At 37.6% G+C, this 19,882-nt stretch overlaps 1 non-coding gene and 1 pseudogene across 1 annotated transcript; one reads left to right on the forward strand and one right to left on the reverse strand.

Moving 5' to 3' along the window:
• Window positions 1-700: 700 nt before the first annotated feature.
• On the reverse strand, window positions 701-18,645 carry LOC138154934 (olfactory receptor 8G50-like; annotated as a pseudogene).
• On the forward strand, window positions 17,680-17,786 carry LOC138155618 (U6 spliceosomal RNA). Its single transcript, XR_011166904.1, has one exon. It is a non-coding gene; the product is annotated as a U6 spliceosomal RNA (small nuclear RNA).
• Window positions 18,646-19,882: the final 1,237 nt, after the last annotated feature.

Consider the following 19,882-nt stretch of genomic DNA (forward strand, 5'->3'; position numbering starts at 1 on the left):
ATTTTCATACCTATGGCATGACCAGCTTTAAAACCTCCAGTGTCACTCATATTCCTGTAGTTGCTATTGGTTCTGAGCTGGAGAAAGTATGTTTAACAGGACAAGAATAAAATACAGTGTCTGGCTGAATAATATTTCCCAGAAACACTTCTCCTTACCTGTATGAGACCATCCTAAAAGCTGGTTACATGATTAAGGAACTTTTTTATACATTACTATGGTGTTAGAGGATGAAACCTTAATACCTCCTTTACACATCTATTCACATTTAAGACTGTAATTGTGTTTTTCTCTATTGGATTCCTTTGTCTAGAATTTAGGGCTTCTTAAACTTTTCCTAATCCTGACCCCTTTTTACTTTTTGGCGGCATTCTGTTGGTGTTGCACGGTCTGAGGTCATTTGTTTTCACAATCAAAGCTTCAGTGAAGTTGCAAGTGCTGCCAGAAGCTACTCAGATTTATTACACATTTGATTTTGAATTAACTTTTGACCATTGCCTGTTCAGAAACCTTTTACTCTTCCCAATTTTTACTTGACCCAATATAAGGTGAAGACCCACAGTTTAAGAAACACTAGAGACGACTACATGATGTTTTTGAGAGGAAAAATACCAAAAGTCAAGATACTAGGGCTCAAGATCTGTTTTTTACTTTTTTTTTTTGGAGGGAGAAGATAGGGCAATTGGGGTTAAGTTACTTGCCCAAGGTCACAGGCCTGTTTTGTATTAAGTGTCTGAGGCCGGATTTGAACTCAGGTCCTCCTGACTCCAGGGCTGGTGCTCTATTCACTGTGCCACCTAGCCACCCCCTCTGGTTTTTACTCCTGACCTCTTCTGTAACTGAGCAAACCATTTATTCTCTTTCAGGTATAGTTTCTTCAACTGAAAAACAAAGTGGTTAGATTTGTAAATAGCTAAATCTTCTAGTCTTAGCATTTTCAGTGACAGTCACCTTGTGAAAAATTAGGGAATTTAACAGCTAATTTCGAGAATCACTGCCCCATCTAAGAAAATTGCTTTTACATACAGATATTTAAAGTAATAAAGCCAGCTCTTTAAATATATAGCTAGTGAATGAATGGTTGAATTTCACTGGTACTCTGTCCACATGGAATGCAAAACAGAGAGGTAACAGTTGGATAAATGGAAAGAGAGATGTAGTCTATTGGTTTGAGGTTGAATCGATTTTCTCATGAATTATAGGTGTGGGACAGAGTATTTGTTTGCTTTGTACACATCTCTCTCTTTCTCTTCCTGTCCCTCTCCCTTTCTCTCTCTGTTTATATCTCCCCCCACCACAGAATCTACTGAAGCCATTAACTCATTATTCTAATATTTCTTCTCTCATTGGAATGTTGGTCTTTCTATCACTTTCTTCAAAGCAATTTTGACATCCTTATTTCTCAGACTGTAGACAAGGGGGTTTAGCATAGGCACAATGATAGTGTAAAAGACTGAGGACACTTTCCCTTGGTCCATGGAGTTGACTGGAGATGGCTTTAAGTAAATGAATGTAAGGGAGTCAAAGAAGATACCAACTGCAGCAATATGGGAGCTGCGGGTGCTGAAGGCCTTTGATCCGCCTCCAGTGGATTAAATTTGTAAAATGATAGCAATAATCAAAACATAAGAGCAAATAACAGTCAGGCTGGGGAAAAATATTAAATATATTGGAGACAAGAGACACCACTTCATTAGCATAAGTGCTAGAACAAGACAGCTTGAAGAGTGCGAGATCACAGAAGTAATAATTGATGGTATTTTCCTTACAGAAGAACATTCTAAGCAAATAACCTATGTGGATTGTAGCCCCAACTAAGGCCATGATGTACATCCCACCCACCAAACATGAGCACACCTGATAGGACATAATAAGATTATAACAAAAGGGATGACATATAGCAACATAGTGGTCATATGCCATTACAGCCAACATTTGACATTCACAAAGGCAAAAAAAAGGCAAAAAATAGAACCAAGTCATGCAGAGTAAGAGATGGTGTTCTTCTCTGACACAAAGTTCACTAGCATTTTGAGTGTGATAACAGTTGATTGACAGAGATCCATAAAGGACAAACTACAGAGGAAATAATACATGAGGTTGTGTAGATGAAAACTCAGTCTAAGAAGTATAATAATACCCAAGTTCCCTATCACAGTGAATACATAAATCCCCAGGAACAGGAAAAAGAGTGGCAATTGGAGCTTAGGCTGGTCTGTCAGTCCTATGAAGATGAACTCAGTCACTAGTGAATAATTTTTTCTCGATTCTTTTTGAGTGCCGAGTAAGAAGAGACAATAATCTGTTGACAAGAGGGGAAAAACTGGGAGTTATTATTAACAGTCCTGCATGAAACCTCAGAAAGAACAGTAAAGTCATAATATAAATTCTTTTTATTGTTTTGTCTCTGCCTATTTTCCTACAATAAACTGACAGCCTCACAGGTATATAAGGCATATAAATCAGGCTTCTGAAAAGCTCCATGCTTGAACTTTTCTACTCTATGTGCAAGAATAAAAATTTTGATACTTATAACTAGTTTCAAAGCTGTTTACTCACAAAATAAAATGCATGCAAAAATATTTAGCTATGTATTACATATATAAAAATTTTGAAGAACATTGTTACTTACGTTCATATAGCAAGTAGACATAAAAGGTAGAACCCAAAACCAGCTCTGTCCTTACAACAATTCACCAAAGCTCTTGAGTCCTTGTGGAAATCTATTCACAGACCAGTGACTAATCAGCTGTCTACCAATTGTTTTTGGAGCTTGAGAACTCTTGCCTCTGCCTCCCACCTTTTCAAAGGTAAGGAAAAGAGGGTTCAGTCATTGCCAAGGGCACATAGTTGGAATGCTGTGAGCTGGTAAGAAATCTGTCCTCTGTGGGGAGAGTTCTTCAGGTCTCAAGATATTATTGTATTTAAATTTTGGCAAAATTTTTTATGAAAAATATATCCTGGAAAAGGTAAAGTGACATGAAATGGACAAAAGTACAGTTTCATTGATTTGTGCTAGGTGGAACACCTCACAAAGAGTACTTATTAATGATTCAATGTCAACTTGGAAGCTGGTCTTCAATAGAGCACTTTAAGAATTAGTATTCTGTCTTGTACCACTGATCTCATATTGATCAATGACTTAGATGAAAGCACTGCTGGTTTGCATTTAAACATACACAAAGTTTAGAGAGATAAGTAACTCAGAATTTCACCAATACATGATACAAAAATATCATGATAGTTTAGGAGAATAGACTTAATCTGGTATGAAAAAATTGAATGGGAATAAATGTAAATATTGCATTGTAGTTATTGCATTCAGTTCCAAAAATTATATATGGAGGTAAGTTTAAAAGTCAGTTTGTTTGACAAAGATCAGGGAATTCCATAGACTACAAACTCAATAAAATGAGCAATTAAATATTACAGATAAAAAAAACTAAAGTAATCTTTGGTTAAATGGAGAGAGGCATAGTTTGCAAGAATAAGAAAATTATAGTCCCTCCACACTCAAGCTTGGTCAAACCACAACTGGAGTATTGTGACCAGTTCTTTGTGCCATGGTTGAGGAAGGATATTGATAAAGTGGAGAATATTAAGAAGAGGAAAATAAGAATCATAAATGATGTTGAGTACACACTCTTTGAGGACAATTTGAATGAGTTTTGAAAGTTTAGACTGGAGAAGGGAAGAATCAGTTGGGCGTGATATTTGTTTCCAAGTATTTTAAAGACTGTAATCTCTGAATGAGATTAGATTTGTTCTGTTTGTCCCCAAAGAGTAGCATCAAGGGCAAAGTTTGAGCATTGCAAAGAAGTAAATTTTCCCATGATGTGAGGAAAAACTCCCAAACAATTACTTTTATCCAAAAAGGAATTTGGATGCCTTGGTAGGTAATGGGTTCTCCTCCTTCAAATAGAGACTGGTTAACTTCCATTCCTTTAGTGGGTATTTGGGTCGAGTTGTGGCATGTGACTTGAAGCAGATGGAAGTTGCCTTCCAACTCTCAAATTCTTCATTTCTTTAATTCTGAACTGAAGGTCCTCATACCTCCAAAATCTCTAGTTTTTATACCACCTAAACCCAGTCTTCTGCCCCATGCCATGGTCAATAATGGCTAGAATAGAATACAGAGATGTCCTTTCTTTTGCAAATCCCTGCAGTTTCATGAAACTTTTTGTTTTTGTAGAATGAAGAATAACATCAAATTAATCAAATACCCTCTAGCATTGACTTTTTTTTGGCTTTTTGGAGGGGGGAAGGTAGGGAAATTGGGGTTAAGTGATGTGCCCAAGGTCACACATCTAGTTTTTTTGTGTGTTAAGTTTCTGAGGCCAGATTTGAACTAAGGTCTTCCTGACTCCAGGGCCAGTGATCTATTCACTGTACCACCTAACCACCCCTTCTAGCATTGACTCTTAAACCCTCTTCACCCACAGAGTCCTGGCAGGTCAATGTCTTCTATGAAAGTTACTATGGTCATGGTACAGAGACTTCTAATCCTTTTTAGTGTTGGTGGGAATGAGGGTACAGAACTCCATCTCTGAAAAACTCTAGAAATTGGTTTGATCTGAAGATGATAATTTCTAATTGTGACACTATCCAGAGTGTTCTCTTCATTTATAGGTAAGGAAATAACATTTAGTCATTTCTACAGAGCTCTTGATGATGTAACTTAAGGGTTTTATCATTGTTGAGAAAATTCTTGGCACCCCATTAGTAATACACAGACAAAAGTTCCCACAGGAACTCATTTTACAAGGGATTTCTCACCTTTCTGGGGAGAAGTCATTACTGTTTCCTTTTGGCTACTAATTCTTGCACTCTGTGTGCATAATTCTTTTCTCAGACCTTGACACCAGTACTTTGCTGAAGAATTGTCATGAGTCCAATTTTTTTTTTTAAGTTAGAGTTCAGGAAGATTGGGTCCATTGTTAAAAACATGATCACTCTTCATGGTTGAAGTAACCAGAATTAAGGTTAATACCTTAATATTATGGTAGTTGAGGAAGTTGGACAAAAATATAAGAACAGGTAGAAATTAAGTATGTGAGTTGGGAACTAAATTTGTTGGAGAAGGGAATAAATGGACCACAGGTTCATAGCTTGTAGCAACCAGTATCTCAGTAGGTTAGTTACTGAATGATAGTATGTAATGGAAATGGGGATTTGAAGATCTTCCCTGTCCCTTAATAGGCTTAAGGGGATTTGAAGACCTTTCTGCTTAACAGGCCAAATTTAATCACTTGGAGCCCACAGGGGAAGGAGCTTGCTGAAAGGGTGGAACAGGAACGGTGAATCAGGAAGGAGCCTGAAAGAGAGAGACAGAACTGCTGGGCGTAAACAGTGTGGAAGTTGAGTAGCAAGCATGCTGAGTGAGAGAGGGGCATTCTTGCTTAAGGGAGCTTGTTTTGTTTTGAAGGCCTGATGGACAGAAGGCTTGGCAATGTTGGTGTTCACTGCATTGGTTGTGTGTACCAACTTTGTGGTTACTATGATAAATTTGGCTTTCTGGTTTGGGGATTTGGCTCTCCAGTATTTGAATAAATGCTTTGGTCTTGTCCTCCATGTGGAGAGTCTGTTACATCTTGTGATTCATAACTACACCAGAATATTCATAGCCACAATGGGCGCTGTATTGGTGCTGGGTCTTGTTAACAAATTAGCATCTTATTGGCTGCATTGGCATGATATTTGACGATGAAGATGGGATCACAAAATATCAGACTTCTATTTGGAGACAGGAGGGCTTTAGAGAGAGAAATGGCTATCCCACGATAGGAGGATTCGCCTTATTACTCCCTAACAAGACAATGGGCTAAAAGCACAGGGCTCTGTGAAAAAAAATAGGAACCAAGTCAACAGAAGAGAGAACCCAGAGATTTTATTTCTAGGCTCTTTTTTTGATCATGGCTTTCAGGTAGTCCAATAATTTTAAAATTATCTCTCCTGGATCTATTTTCCAGGTTAGTGATTTTTCCAATGAGATATTTCACATTGCCTTCTCTTCTTTTATTTGTTTGGATCTATTTTACAGTATCTTGATTTCTCATAAAGTCATTAGATTCCATTTGTTCCAATCTAATTTTGAAGGAATCATTCTCTTCAGTGAGTTTTTTAACTTCCTTTACCATTTAACCGATTCTGCTTTTTAAGGCATTCTTTTATTCATTGGCTTTTTGGGCCTCTTTTGCCATTTGAGTTAGTCTACTTTTTAAGGTGTTATTTTCTTCAATATTTTGTTGGGTCTCCTTTAGCAGACTGTTGACTCACTTTTCATGGTTTTCTTTCATCATTCTCATTGCTCTTCCAAATTTTTCCTTCACTTCCCTTACTTGACTTTCAATATATTTTTTGAGCTGCTCCATGGCCTGTGACCAGTTCATATTTTTCTTGGAGGCTTTTGATGTAAGAGTTTTGACTTTGTTGTCTTTTTCTGGTTTCATGTTTTGATCCTCTTTGTCCCCCCCAAAAAGATTCTATGTTTTGATTACACTTCCTCTATTTGCTCATCTTGCCAGCCAATTACTTGACTTCTGAGCACTTTGCCACAGTAGAACTCTGCTTCAGAGTGAAGAAATCTTTCTCCCAAATCTCTAGGGTTTTTGCAAATGTTATCAGAGGTCTGAGGAGGGTGCCCTCTCTATAGCCACCATAAGCTGTGGCACACTGGCATTTCTCACCCCAGGACCACCACCCAAGATAGCAACCTAGATCCAAGCAGGTCAAAGCAAGAGTGATTACCCTCTGAATGATCACTTTCTGCCCCTACTATCTGTAGGCCAGGAGCTCTGGAGGCAGCCATGTGGCAGCAACTGCAGCCACCTTGCCTCTGCCACCTCTCATCCCAGGGGGAAGGGGCTGGACTGTGCTCTTCAGTCACCTGGTTCCAACAGAGTTCCCCACTGACCTTTTACTTTCTCTTTGGTGTTTATGGGTTGAGAAGTCTGGAAACTGCCACAACTACCAATGATTCACTCTCCTGAATTCTGCTCTGGATGGTATGGGCTGCTGGTCAGGGCTGCGCTGGGTCCGGGCCCATGTGGCTCACATGGGACTGTGCTCAGCTCCCAGCTCGGGTGCTCTGTTATAGACTTCCTGTCAGCCTGCCAGGCTGCCTTTAGCAGGAGGTTTGTTTCTCTCTGTCACTTGGTGGGTTCTGTAGCTCTAAAATTTGTTTAGAGTCATATTTTACAGATATTGGAGGTGGTTGGTGCAGGAACTCATGCAATTTCTATTCTGCTGTCTTGGCTCCACACCCCAAGAACCCAAAGATTTGGAAAGATGTTTGCAAGGAATGGCAATAGAACCATGGAAAGAAAGGACCGGGGTGTGAAGGAGAGTCTGGAACTTGCTAACAAGTTATTGTCTTATGTGAAAAAGTATACATAAGCTGCTGGAGGAGAAAGCTCAGAGGGCAAGGGAGTTAACTGGTTTGCATGAGAATTTTTCTGTGACACAGCATTTGAACTCTCCTTTAGAAGAGCAAGCTGGAGGGCCTCAGGTGGTAGAAGAATAAGCTACAGTTTATTGAGCTAAAAAGAATCAAAAAACTAACAAATGGAATGTGCACACTGCTTTTGTACAGACTGGGCATAGTTGCCCTGACAATTGCCAGGAGAAAGTGTGGCATGAGATTGGAACAAAATTAGATGAGGAGTCTTCTAATGCAGAAGTTTTCCCCATACTAAGAAGAAAGCAGGAGAACCACCACAGCCAAACAGAGTTCAGGGAGATAATAGAGGATTTCACTCAACAAGTGGTTACTGATATATTAAGTCAATTCACCCAAAGAATGGGAGAGTCCTAATGTCTTGGATGGTAAGAATCAGTGATAAAGCAGCCAGATAAGCATCACTAGATAGTGTGGATTGCTTAAGACTTGTAGACATTAGTCAGACTCTTTTTGTATATCAAGCTTTTAGGGATTATCATATGTAAGGAGGTAACAACACAACTATTCTGTTAGCTTTAGCTACAGAGGGATGCAATAAGCAATATAATACTGACTCTATGTAGCCTTATGGAGACAGACCCTGGTACTCACTTAGAGACTGTATGAGAAAGCTAAAGGAGGAGATGATGAAAACTGCTATCATGGTTGGAAATGCAAATGTATATCACGATATCCACTTAGCAGTTCCTTATAGAAATATCATAATGAAGATGGCTCCTCCTGCTTATAAGCACCTAATTCTGACTCTACTAATTGGTGAAATAGGGCACCATCTTTCAGAGGTGCTGGATAAAATTTCACAATTAAGTGACTTAGGGGAATAGGGAAAAGATAAATTTCCTTGAGATAGAAGAGTAAATAGCCAGAGGATTCAAAGCCACAGTAGATTGACAAGAAGAGAATTGTTTACTGCTCTACTGAGAGCAGGGATAGATTTTAGAAGAATAGATGGTATTCCAACTGAAGAACTGCATAAGATGTACCAATAAAGATACTTAATATTAGACTGAAAGGGGAAGTAGAAATCATCCCCACAGATACTCCTGAATCATTGTGTCCAAGTTTTCCACACCTTTAGGGAGAATAGGAAATAGGTAACGCACAAGCCCAGATTAAAGAAATATACAGACAAGATGATAGATGCAAGAGGGGTGGGGTCAAGATGGTGGAGGAGAAACAGGACTTCCTCATGTAAAAATGACTCTAAACAAACTTTGGAGCTACAGAACCCACAAAATGACATAGAGAAGCCAACCTCTGACTGAAGACAGCCTGGCAGGCTGGCAGGAAGGGGCCAGCACAGCGCTCTGGGATCCAAGCCCAGTCCCATGTGGGCCTGAGGTTTTAGCCTCATGGAGGCCACAATCAGCCACCGGCTGGAGGGACTTCAGATCACCAGCAGCTGTGGCAGTTTCCAGAATTATCAACCCATAGATGCTAAGGACAAAGTGAGAGTTCAGGGCAATGTCGACTTTGTGAACCAGGTCTTTGGCAGTAAGGTCCACCCTTTACCCCCTGGAGGGAGAAGCACCTGAGGTGCCATGACCATGCAGCTGCTGCCACATGGCTGCTTCAGAGCTCCTGGGGCTTGCAGATTGTAGGGGGATCAAATGACCAGTTTGAGGAGTAATCACACTTGCTTAAAAGTGCTTCGATCTGGATTGCGGTCTAGGGTGGAGGTCCTGGGATGAGTGACCCAGAGTTTGCCAGAGCATGTGGAGGCATCAGAGAAGGCAGCCAACTAATAGCTCCAGCAGCTGTGAAAACCCCAGGAATTGGGACAAAGCTCCCCTTTCTGGTAGCAGAGTTCTACTGTGGCAAAAGCTCAAAAATCAAGTACTTGAGTGGCAACATGAGCAAGCAAAAGGAAGCAAAACAAGCAGAGCAATCTGACATTAGACTCATACTGTGGGGACAAAAAGGATCAAAGCATGGAACAGGAGGAAGACAACGAAGTCTGAACTCCTGCACCAAAAGCTTCCAAGAAAAATATGAGCTGGTTACAGGCCATAGAGGAACTTAAAAAAGGATTTTGAAAACCAAATAAGAGAAGTGGAAGAAAAATTGGGAAGAGAAATGAGAATGATGCAAGAAAATTATGAAATGAGAGTCAACAACCTGACTGAAGAAAATAACACCTTAAAAAAAGACTAACTCAAATGGCAGAAGAGGCTCAAAAAGCCAATGAGGAGAAGAATGTCTTAAAAAGCCAAATTTGCCAGATGGAAAAAGAATCTCAAAAGCTCACTAAAGAAAATCATTCCTTCAGAATTAGATTGGAGCAAATGGAATCTAGAGACTTTATGAGAAATGAAGACACTATTAAAAAATCCAAACAAATGAAAACATAGAAGGCAATGTGAAATATCTCACTGGAAAAACCACTGACCTCGAAAATAGATCTAGGAGAGATAATTTTAAAATGATTGGAGTACCTGAAAGCCATGATCTAAAAAAAGAACCTTCATGAGCAAAAAAAGAATTTCCTTCAAGAAATTCTCAAGGAAAATTGCCCTGATGTTTTAGAACCAAAGGGCAAAATAGAGGTTGAAAGAATCCACAGATCACCTCCTGAAAAAGATCCCAAAAAGAAAACTCCTAGAAATATTATAGCCTGGTTCTGGAGTTTCCAGATCAAGGAGAAAATATTACAAGCAGCCAGCAAGAAACAAATTGAATATTATGGAAACACAATAAGGGTAACACATAATCTGGCAGCTTCTTACTGAGGCCTTGAAGGGCCTGGAATATGATATTGTGGAGGTTAAAGGAGCTGGGATTAAACCCAAGGATCACCTACCCAGCAAAACTGAATATCATGTTTCAGTGAAAATATGATCATTCAATGGAATAGAGGACTTTCAAGCATTCTTGATGAAAAAACCAGAGTTGAATAGAAAATTTGACATTCAGATACAAGAAGCAAGAGAAGCATGAGAAGGTAAACATGGAAAAGAAATTATAAGGAACTTATTAAAGTTGAACTATTTACATTCTTACATGGAAAAATGATAAGTGTAACTTATGAAACTTTTCTCAGCATGAGAATAGCTGAAGGGAATAGAGATGTACATATATATGTATACATATATGTATACATACATATATATGTCTATATAGGATATGATATGGGCTTATGAATACATATGTGTGTGTTTATATGTTTACAGGTATACATAGGCAGAGGGCACAGGACAAATTCAATAGGAAGGGATGATACTTAAAAGGTGAAATTAAGAGGTGAGAGAGGAATATAATGAGCAGAGATAGGGAGAGACAGAATGAGGTAAATTATCTCATATAGAAGAGGCAAGGGAAAAATGTTACAATGGAGGGGAAGTACAGGAAGGCAAAAGGGAATGAGTCAATCTTATTCTTATTGAATTTGGCTTAGGGCAGGAATGACATACACACTAAATAAGGTATCTCACCCTACAGGAAAGTAGGGGGTAGATCATGAGAGGGGGGATGATGGAAGAGAGGGCAGGCTTGGGGGAAGGGAATTTGGAAGCACCTACTTTTTAAAAGGGACAGGATCAAAGTAGAGAATAGAATAAGAGGGGAGTGGGATAGGATGGAGGGAAACATAGTCAATCTGTCATAATATATCCACTATGGAAATGTTTTGCATAGCTACACAGGTACAATCTATATTGAATTGCTTATCTTCCCAGTAAGGGTGGGTGATGAGGGAGGAAGGGAAAGATTCTGGAATTTAAAGTTTTAAAATGAAATGTTTAAATATAATAATAATAATAACAATTATTATTATTTACATGTAACTGGGAAATAAGATATACAGGCACTGGGGCATAGATATTCACCATGCCCTACCAGAAAGTCAGAGGGGAGATGGGGGAAGATATGGGAAAGAACAGATTGGGGGAGGAGATATTCAGTGGGATAGATGTTTTGGGGTGGTGGGAAGGGGAAAAATGGGGAGAAAATTTGTAACTCAAAATCTTCTGGAAATGAAAACATAAACTAAAATATAAAAAAGAGAGAGAGAAAAAGATAAAGACCCCATATTGGCTTAACAATGTATTGGAAAAATGGATCAACCACTGTAACTAGGGCATTGATAGATATTGGGGAGGAAGCATCCCTTATCTATGGGAACCCTGATAAGTTTAATAATGGAACTACTGTTACTGTCACAGAACTGGGAGGGGCTGAAATATCAGCCAGACAAGTTAAAATAACAATGAAAATTGGACAATTACCTAAGAAAGAATATACTGTGGCTATTGTACCCATTCCTGAAAGTATCATTGGAATAGATATATTAAGAGGTATGGCTCTTAATTACCTGAAGGAAGGTACCAATTTGCTTCAAGGAAGATAGGAATAAATTCAGTTTTACCTGGAATAATAAAAATGGACCCAATCACTTTACCTGAACTTTCTGAGGTAATTATTTCAAAGCAGCATTTTTGTGCCAGGTGGGCAAGATGAAATTACCACTACTATAAAGGAACATGTTGAAGCAGGAGTTTTAGTCCTTACAATCACATGATAGAATAATCCTGTCTGGCCAGTGCAAAAATCAGATGGGACTTGGAGAATAACCATAGATTATAGACAATTGAATAAGGTGACTCCTCCCTTGTATGCCACTATTTCAGATACTGTCACCTTAATAGAAAGGATCCAAAAATATGATGGGACTTGGTATGCAGCTATTGACTTGGTGAATGCCTTCTTCACCATCCCAATAGACTCTAAACAATGGGACCAATTTTCTTTCACTTAGCAGGGCAGACAATATACTTTTACACATTTGCCACAAGGATACCTGCATAGATCCACTATTTGCCATAGGATTGCAACTGAACAGTTGGTGTACAGGAAGCTACCTAGTGTACAACTTACCCCCTACATTGATGATATCATGATACTGGGAAAAGATGAAAAGAAGTATAGAAGAGTTTGACCCTTTTAATTGAGCATATGAAAAACAAAGGGTAGAAAATTAACCCTATAAAAATTCAAGGATCAGCTCAAAATGTAAAGTTTTGGGGTATACAATGGAATAAGGGATTGCAAGAGATATCCCACATCCTCTCCAGCATTTGTCATTTTCCTGTTTTGTCATCTAAACCAATTGTACTGATGAGATGTGGTACCTCAGAATTTTTTTTTGTATTTCTGTAATCAATAGTGATTTAGAGCATTTTTTGTATGCTTATAAATATCTTTAATTTTTTCCTCTGAAAACTGCCTGTTCATATCATTTGACCATTTATCATTTGGGGAATGACTTGTATTCTTATAGATTTGACTCAATTCTCTGTATATTTTAGAAATGAGGCCTTTATCAGAGTCATAGGTTGTAAAAATTCTTTCCCAATTTCCCACTTCTCTCTTAATCTTGGTTACATTGGCTTTGCTTGTACAGAAGCTTTTCAATTTAATGTAATCAAAATTATCCATTTTGCATTTTATAATGCTCTTTAATTCTTGTTTGGTCTTAAATTCTTCCCCTTTCCACAAATCTGACAGATAAACTATTCCTTGCTTTCCCAGATTGCTTACACTATCAGCCTTTATACCTAGATCATGTACCCATTTAGACTTGATTTTGATATATGGTATTAGATAATGGTCTATGCCCAGTTTCTGCCATACTATATTCCAGTTTTCCCAGCAGTTTTTGTCAAATAGTGAGTTCTTATCCCAAAAACTGGGGTCTTTGGGTCTATCAAACAATAGATTACTATAGTCATTGAATGCTGAATCTCTTGTGCCCAATCTATTCCACTGATCCACTACTCCATTCCTCAGCCAGTACCAAATAGTTTTGATGACTGCTGCTTTATAATACAGATTAAAATTCGGTATAGCTAGTCCTCTTTCCCTAGCATTTCTTTTCATTAATTCCCTTGATATTCTGGATCATTTGTTCTTCCAAATGAATTTTGTTACTATTTTTCTAGCTCTATAAAGTAGTTTTTTGATAAATTGATTGGTATGGCATTAAATATATAGTTTAATTCAGGTAAAATTGTAATTTTTATTATATTAGCTTGACCCAGCCATGAGCAAATGATGTTTTTTTTTCCACTTAATTAGATCTGATTTTATTTGTGTGAAAAGAGTTTTGTAGTTGTGATCATATAGGTCCTGGGTTTGTTTTTGCAGGTAGATCCCCAAATATTGTATAATGTGTACAGTAACTTTAAATGGGATTTCTCTTTCTATTTCTTGCTGTTGAATTTCATTAGAAATATACAGGAATGCCGAGGATTTATTTGGGTTTATTTTATATCCTGCAACTTTGCCAAATTTATTTATTGTCTCAAGAAGTTATTTACTTGAGTCTCTAGGATTCTCTAAGTATATAATCATATCATCTGCAAAGAGTGATAACTTGATCTCTTTTTTGCCTAATTTGATTCCTTTCATTTCTTTTTCTTCTCTAATTGCTACTGCTAACATTTCTAATACCAGATTGAATAAGAGGAAGTGATAGTGGACACCCTTGTTTCACCCCTGATCTTATTGGAAATGCTTCTAGCTTATCTCCATTACATATAATACTTGCTGATGGCTTTAATTAGATGCTACCTATTATTTTAAGGAAGGCCCCATTTATTCCTATACTTTCTAGTGTTTTTAATAGGAATGGATGTTGTATTTTCCCAAAAACCTTTTCTGCATTTATTGAGATGATCATGTGGTTTCTGATAGATTTATTGTTTGTATGATCAATTATACTGATGGTTTTCCTAATATTAAACCATCCTTGCATTCCTGGAATAAATCCTACCTGATCAAAGTGTATTATTCTTCTGATAAGTTCCTGTAGTCTTTTTGCTAATATTTCATTTAAAATTTTTGCATCCATATGCATAAGGGAAATTGGTCTATAATTTTCTTTATCCCTTTTGGCCCTTCCTGATTTAGGTATCAGCACCATATCTGTGTCATAAAAAGAATTTGGTAAGACTCCTTTACTAATTTTCCCAAATAGTTTGTAGAGTATTTGAATCAATTGTTCTTTAAATGTTTAATAGAATTCACTAGTAAATCCATCTGGCCATGGAGATTTTTTCCTGGGGAGTTCGTTGATAGCTTGTTCGATTTCTTTTTCTGAGATGGGGTTATTTAAGTAATTTACTTCCTCTTCAGATAATCTGGGAAATTTATATTTTTGTAAATATTCATCCATTTTACTAAGAGTGTCAAATTTATGTGCAGATAATTGGGCAAAATAATTCCTAATTATTGTTTTAATTTCCTCTTCATTGGAGGTAGATTTACCCTTTTGATTTTTTTATTCTCATAACTTGGTTTTCTTCTTTCTTTTTTTTTATCATATTGACTATGGGTCTGTCAATTTTATTATTTTTTTTTAATAAAACCAGCTCTTAGTTTTATTTATTAATTCAATAGTTTTCTTAATTTCAATTTTATTAATGTCTCCTTTGGTTTTCAGTATTTCTAATTTAGTATTTAGTTGAGGATTTTCAATTTGTTCTTTTTCTAACTTTTTCAATTGCATGCCCAATTCATTGACGCACTTTTTCTCTAAGTTATTCGTGTATGCACTCAGGGATATAAAACTTCCCTTAAGAACTGCCTTTGCTGTATCCCACAAATTTTGGCATGTTGTCTCATTATTGTCATTCTCTTGAATGAAGTTACTGGTTGTTTCTATAATTTCTTGTTTGACCCACTCATTCTTTAGGATTAAATTGTTTAATTTCCAATTAGTTTTTAGTATATCATTGCATATGATTTTTATTGCATCATGATCTGAGAAGGATGCATTTAATATTTCTTCCTTTCTGCATTGAATTGTGAGGCTTTGATGCCCTAGTACATGGTTGATTTTTTACTATGTGCCATGAACTGCTGAGAAGAAAGTATATTTCTTTTTATTCCCATTCAATTTTCTCCAGAGATCTATCATATCTAGCCTCTCTAAAATTCTATTGTCTCCTTAACTTCTTTCTTGTTTATTTTTAGGTTAGATTTATCAAGTTTCAGAGAGGGGGAAATTAAGGTCCCCTGCTAATATAGTTTTGCTACCTATTTCTTCCTCTATTTCCCTTAACTTCTCTAGGAATTTGGATTCTATACCACTTAGTGCATATATGTTAATTAATGATATTCCTTCATTCTCGATGGTGCCTTTTAGTAGGATATAGTTTCCTTCCTTATCTCTTTTAATTAGCTCTATTTTTGCTTTTCCTTTATCTGAGATAAGGATGTCTACCCCTCCTTTTTTTTTTTACTTTAGCTGAACCATAATATATTCTACTCCAGCCTTTTATCTTTACCCTGTGGGTATCCCTTTGTTTCGAATGTGTTTCTTGTAGACAGCATATTGTAAGATTATGGTTTTTAATCCATTCTGCTATCCTTCTCTGTTTTATTGGAGATTTCATCCCATTCACATTCACAGTAATGATTACTATCCGTCTCTTTCCCTCTATCCTATTCCCTCCCCTGCTTATGTTTCTTCCTTCTCTCTTCCCCTCCTTGAGGGTTTTCCTTTTGACCACCTCCTCCCTCAGTGTTCCCTCCCTGTGACTCCCCTTATTTACCTACCTTCTCCCCTTACTACTATTTCCCTCCCTTCTAATCACCTCCCTTCTTATCCTCCCCCCCCCTTACCTTCTTACTGCCTATGGGACACAATAGATTTTTGTACGTATTAGAGTATGTTATTCCCCCTTTGACCCCAAACCAATGAGAGAAAATTTCATGCAGTGCTCCTCTCCCTCCCTCCTTTCCCTCTATTTAATAAATTTTTGTTTCTTTTCACATTAGAATCTTAAACTTAACTGATTATGTTGATACCTCTTTGAACTAGAACCAGTGAGAATAATGCTCAAATGATGTTCCTCTCCCTCTTTCCTTCCCACCTACTATAATGTAGTGTGTTTTATGCCTCTTTGTATGGCATAATTTACCTTTTTCTGTTTCATCCTTTCCTTTTATCCCATTATAGTCCCTTTGACCCCGTTAATAAGTTTTTTTTCTTATCATCAGATTAGTTCATTTATACCCACACCCTCTATGTATAACCCTTTTAAAGGTGATGATAATCATATACATTTTGCTATTGACAGTTATTAGCTTCTCATATAGGGATGTAAACATTTTGCTTTTATTGGATCCCAAGTTATGTGCATGTGTGTATGTGTGTGTGTGTGTTTTCCTTGTTTACCTTTTTATTTCTTTCTTGAGTCTTGTAATTGGAGATCAAATTTTCCATTAAGCTCTGGCTTTTTCATCAGGAAAATCCAAAAGTCCCTTATTTCATTAAATGACCATCTTCTTGCCTGAAAGATTATGCTTGTTAATCCTTGGTTGCAGTCCTAGCTCTTTTGCCTTACAAAATATCAAATTTCAATCCCCCAATCTTTTAATGTAGGAGTTGCTAGGTCCTGTGTAATCCCAACTGTAGTTCCACAATATTTGAATTGTTTCTTTTTTGGCTGCCTGCAATATGTTCTCCTTAATCTTGTAATTCTGGAACTTGGCTACTATATTTCTTAGAGTTTTCAATTTGCAATCTCTTTCAGGAGGAGACTGGTGAATTCTTTTGATAACTATTTTACCTTCTGATTCTAGGACTTCAGGACAGTTTTCTTTGACAATCTCTTGGAGGATGTTGTCCAGGCTGCTTTTGTCATAATGGCTTTCCAGTAGACCAATAATTCTTAAGTTATCTCTCCTGGATCTGTCTCCAGGTTAGTTGTTTTTCCAGTGAGATATGTTATACTTTCTTCCAATTTTTCAGTCTTCATGTTTTGTTTGCTTGACTCTTGGTTCATCAAAGAGTCCTGAGCTTTGATTTGACTGATTCTAATTTTTAGTGAATTATTCTCTTCGGTTAGTTTTTGAAGATCCTTTTTTAGGGAGGTATTTTCTCCAATTCGTTCACTAATTTTACTTTTTAAGGATTTGTGTTTTTCAGTGAGACTTTTTTTTTCCAATTTGGCCACTCTAGATTTAAATTTGTCTTCTACCTCCCTAATTTGGCTTTTAAAATCTTTCTTACACTCCTCTAAGAATGCATTGTGGGCTTGAGATCATTTCATATTTCCATCTGTGGTCTCAGGTGTGGACACAGAGTACATGGTGTTTCCTGAAAGTGATTCTTCTTGTCCAGAGCAATAGGATTCTATTGTCTTTGGTCTTGGCTTTGCAAGTTGCTTCCAGCCCATTGTAATTGCTTATTTCCTGTCCGTTAAAGTGTATTTCTGGTGCTCACTTCAGTAGCACATATATTAAAATTGGAACAATACAGAGAAGATTAGCATGGCCCCTGCCCAAGGATGACACACAAATTCATGAAGTATTCCATATTTTGGGGGCACCAAGGTGGTGCAACGAGTAAGAGCACTGGCCCTGTCATCGGAGACCCGGGATCGGTTCCAGCCTGAGATACTTGGCACCCACACAAAATAAGTGGCTGTGTAACCTTGAACAAGTTATTTAACCCCAATTGGTTTTAAAAAAAAGTGTATTTCTGCTCCTGGAATACAGAGGGCTCTGACCCAAGCTTCTCAGGCTGGGAGCTAGGTCCCTGTTTGTTGGGTTCATGTGCTGTAGCCTTTGGATGTCTAGGTTAAGGCCAGGGCCAGGATTGTCAGTATTTCCCCAGAGGCTCACAGAGTAATCTGTGGGTTAGGGGAGGTCTGGCCACTTCTGTTTTCTGCCTCTATGCCCCTGGGCTACAGCTCAGGCAGGCTTTTGCTGGTCAGATGAGGTGGGGCTTGTTGGGACCCCTCCCACTCTTCTCTTCAGAATCCTTACTGCCTCAGTTACACTCTTTCTCTGTCAATCTTAAGCCTGAGGCTATTTCTGCTCTTTCAGGATTTTACTCTGGGTGAGACATTTATCTCTGGGTTTTCTTGGTCATGGATCGGGAGTCAGAGCTGCCAGAGTTCACTTCGCCATCCTGGCCTCTGGAAAATCAGGCAGGTAATTTTTAAACTTCCAGGCTGTGGGCTGATAGCCCCAGGAGAAGCTGCTTTCTCTGCTTGGGGCCCTGTGCTTTTTCTTACCCAGCTCATAGGGATCCTCCAGTCCCTTGGTGAGAAGCTGGTGAGGCGGCTGAGAATCATCCTTGAGGTGGGTGAATCTGCTGTCTGGGGATCCCTCTCTCTCTTCTGTAGTCTGCTCGCAAGCAGCCCTGACATGCTCTGCACTCCCCCTTCACCACCCATGTGGGCGCTTTCCTGGGCTGGATTCTGCCACACTCTGTCTCCTAGTGGATTCTGACACTCCAAAATCCATTCAGATGAACTTTTTAAAGTTTAGTGAAGAGATTCACAGAGAAGCTTAGAAAAGTTACTGCTTCTATTCCGCCATCTTGGCTACACCCCAAGATGGATTTCTATACCCAACTAATGTGTATATTCTGTCTTTGAGCCCATTCTTTTTTTAAGCTTCTTTTTTTTTTTTTACTAAAACAAATACATAATAAGAAAAGAAGAAATATATTATAAAATTAAATATTGAAACTTTAATACAAAATAAGAAAAGGAATAAAAGCTTGTCATGTGCACAGCAGAATATAAGAAAGGATTCAAAATATATAGTAATATGTTTCCATTTCAAAAAATTCTGTATAGCTACTATACATTTTGTTGAGAGTTGCCCATCTTTTCTTTGCTTCCTTGTAAGTTTTCTTTTGTTTGTTGCTCTGTACACTTTACTTTGTTCTTTTACCCTCTTCCATCTCCATCCAGTAAGGCTGCTATTCGGAATGGACATATTTCTATTTATATATAGATATATACATACATATATACACATAAATTCATATATAGACATATACATTGGCTAACAAACTATCCTTCTGAACTTTGCTTTAATGTTTGTGCCTATCTCTTTTTTCCTATCTTTTCTAACTCCTCTACTTTACTTCTACCTGCTACCTTTCTCTTCTATTACTTAACTTCCCCAACACTACCACCAAGGACTGCTTGCTTACCCTCCCATTACCATTAATATAAGCACTCTTCCATATCTCGGCTTTAACCTATTTCTTTACTCTCTCTGGTAGAGATCCCTCCCTTATCCTCTTCCCCTCCCTACCCCCTTAGTATTTGATTTCTTTTTTAATTTAGTAGATATTTATACTCTTCTAGATATATATGTCTTGTTCCCTCTTGAAGCCATTCTCAATGAAAGCAGGTTTTCATAACTAGTAGCCCTCTTTCCCCATCTAATTCCTCTGAGTCAATCCTTCCTCTCACAGTTCATTTGTATAAGATAATTACTCTTTTTAGTTGTTACTAAATTTTAAAGTCATATCATACTCAGATCTACTTAAGTCTTTCATATTAACTACTCAATTACTAATAACAATCTTAGACATACATTTTATATACATAAAAGATAAACAGTCTATCCTTATTGAGTCCTTTTCAATTAGTTTTTGGTATATGCCTTATATTT

Source organism: Petaurus breviceps, unplaced genomic scaffold (assembly GCF_028583685.1).
Source record: "Petaurus breviceps papuanus isolate PSGF00001 unplaced genomic scaffold, PetGlider_PUasm1.0 91133, whole genome shotgun sequence".
Classification (NCBI taxonomy): domain Eukaryota; kingdom Metazoa; phylum Chordata; class Mammalia; order Diprotodontia; family Petauridae; genus Petaurus; species Petaurus breviceps.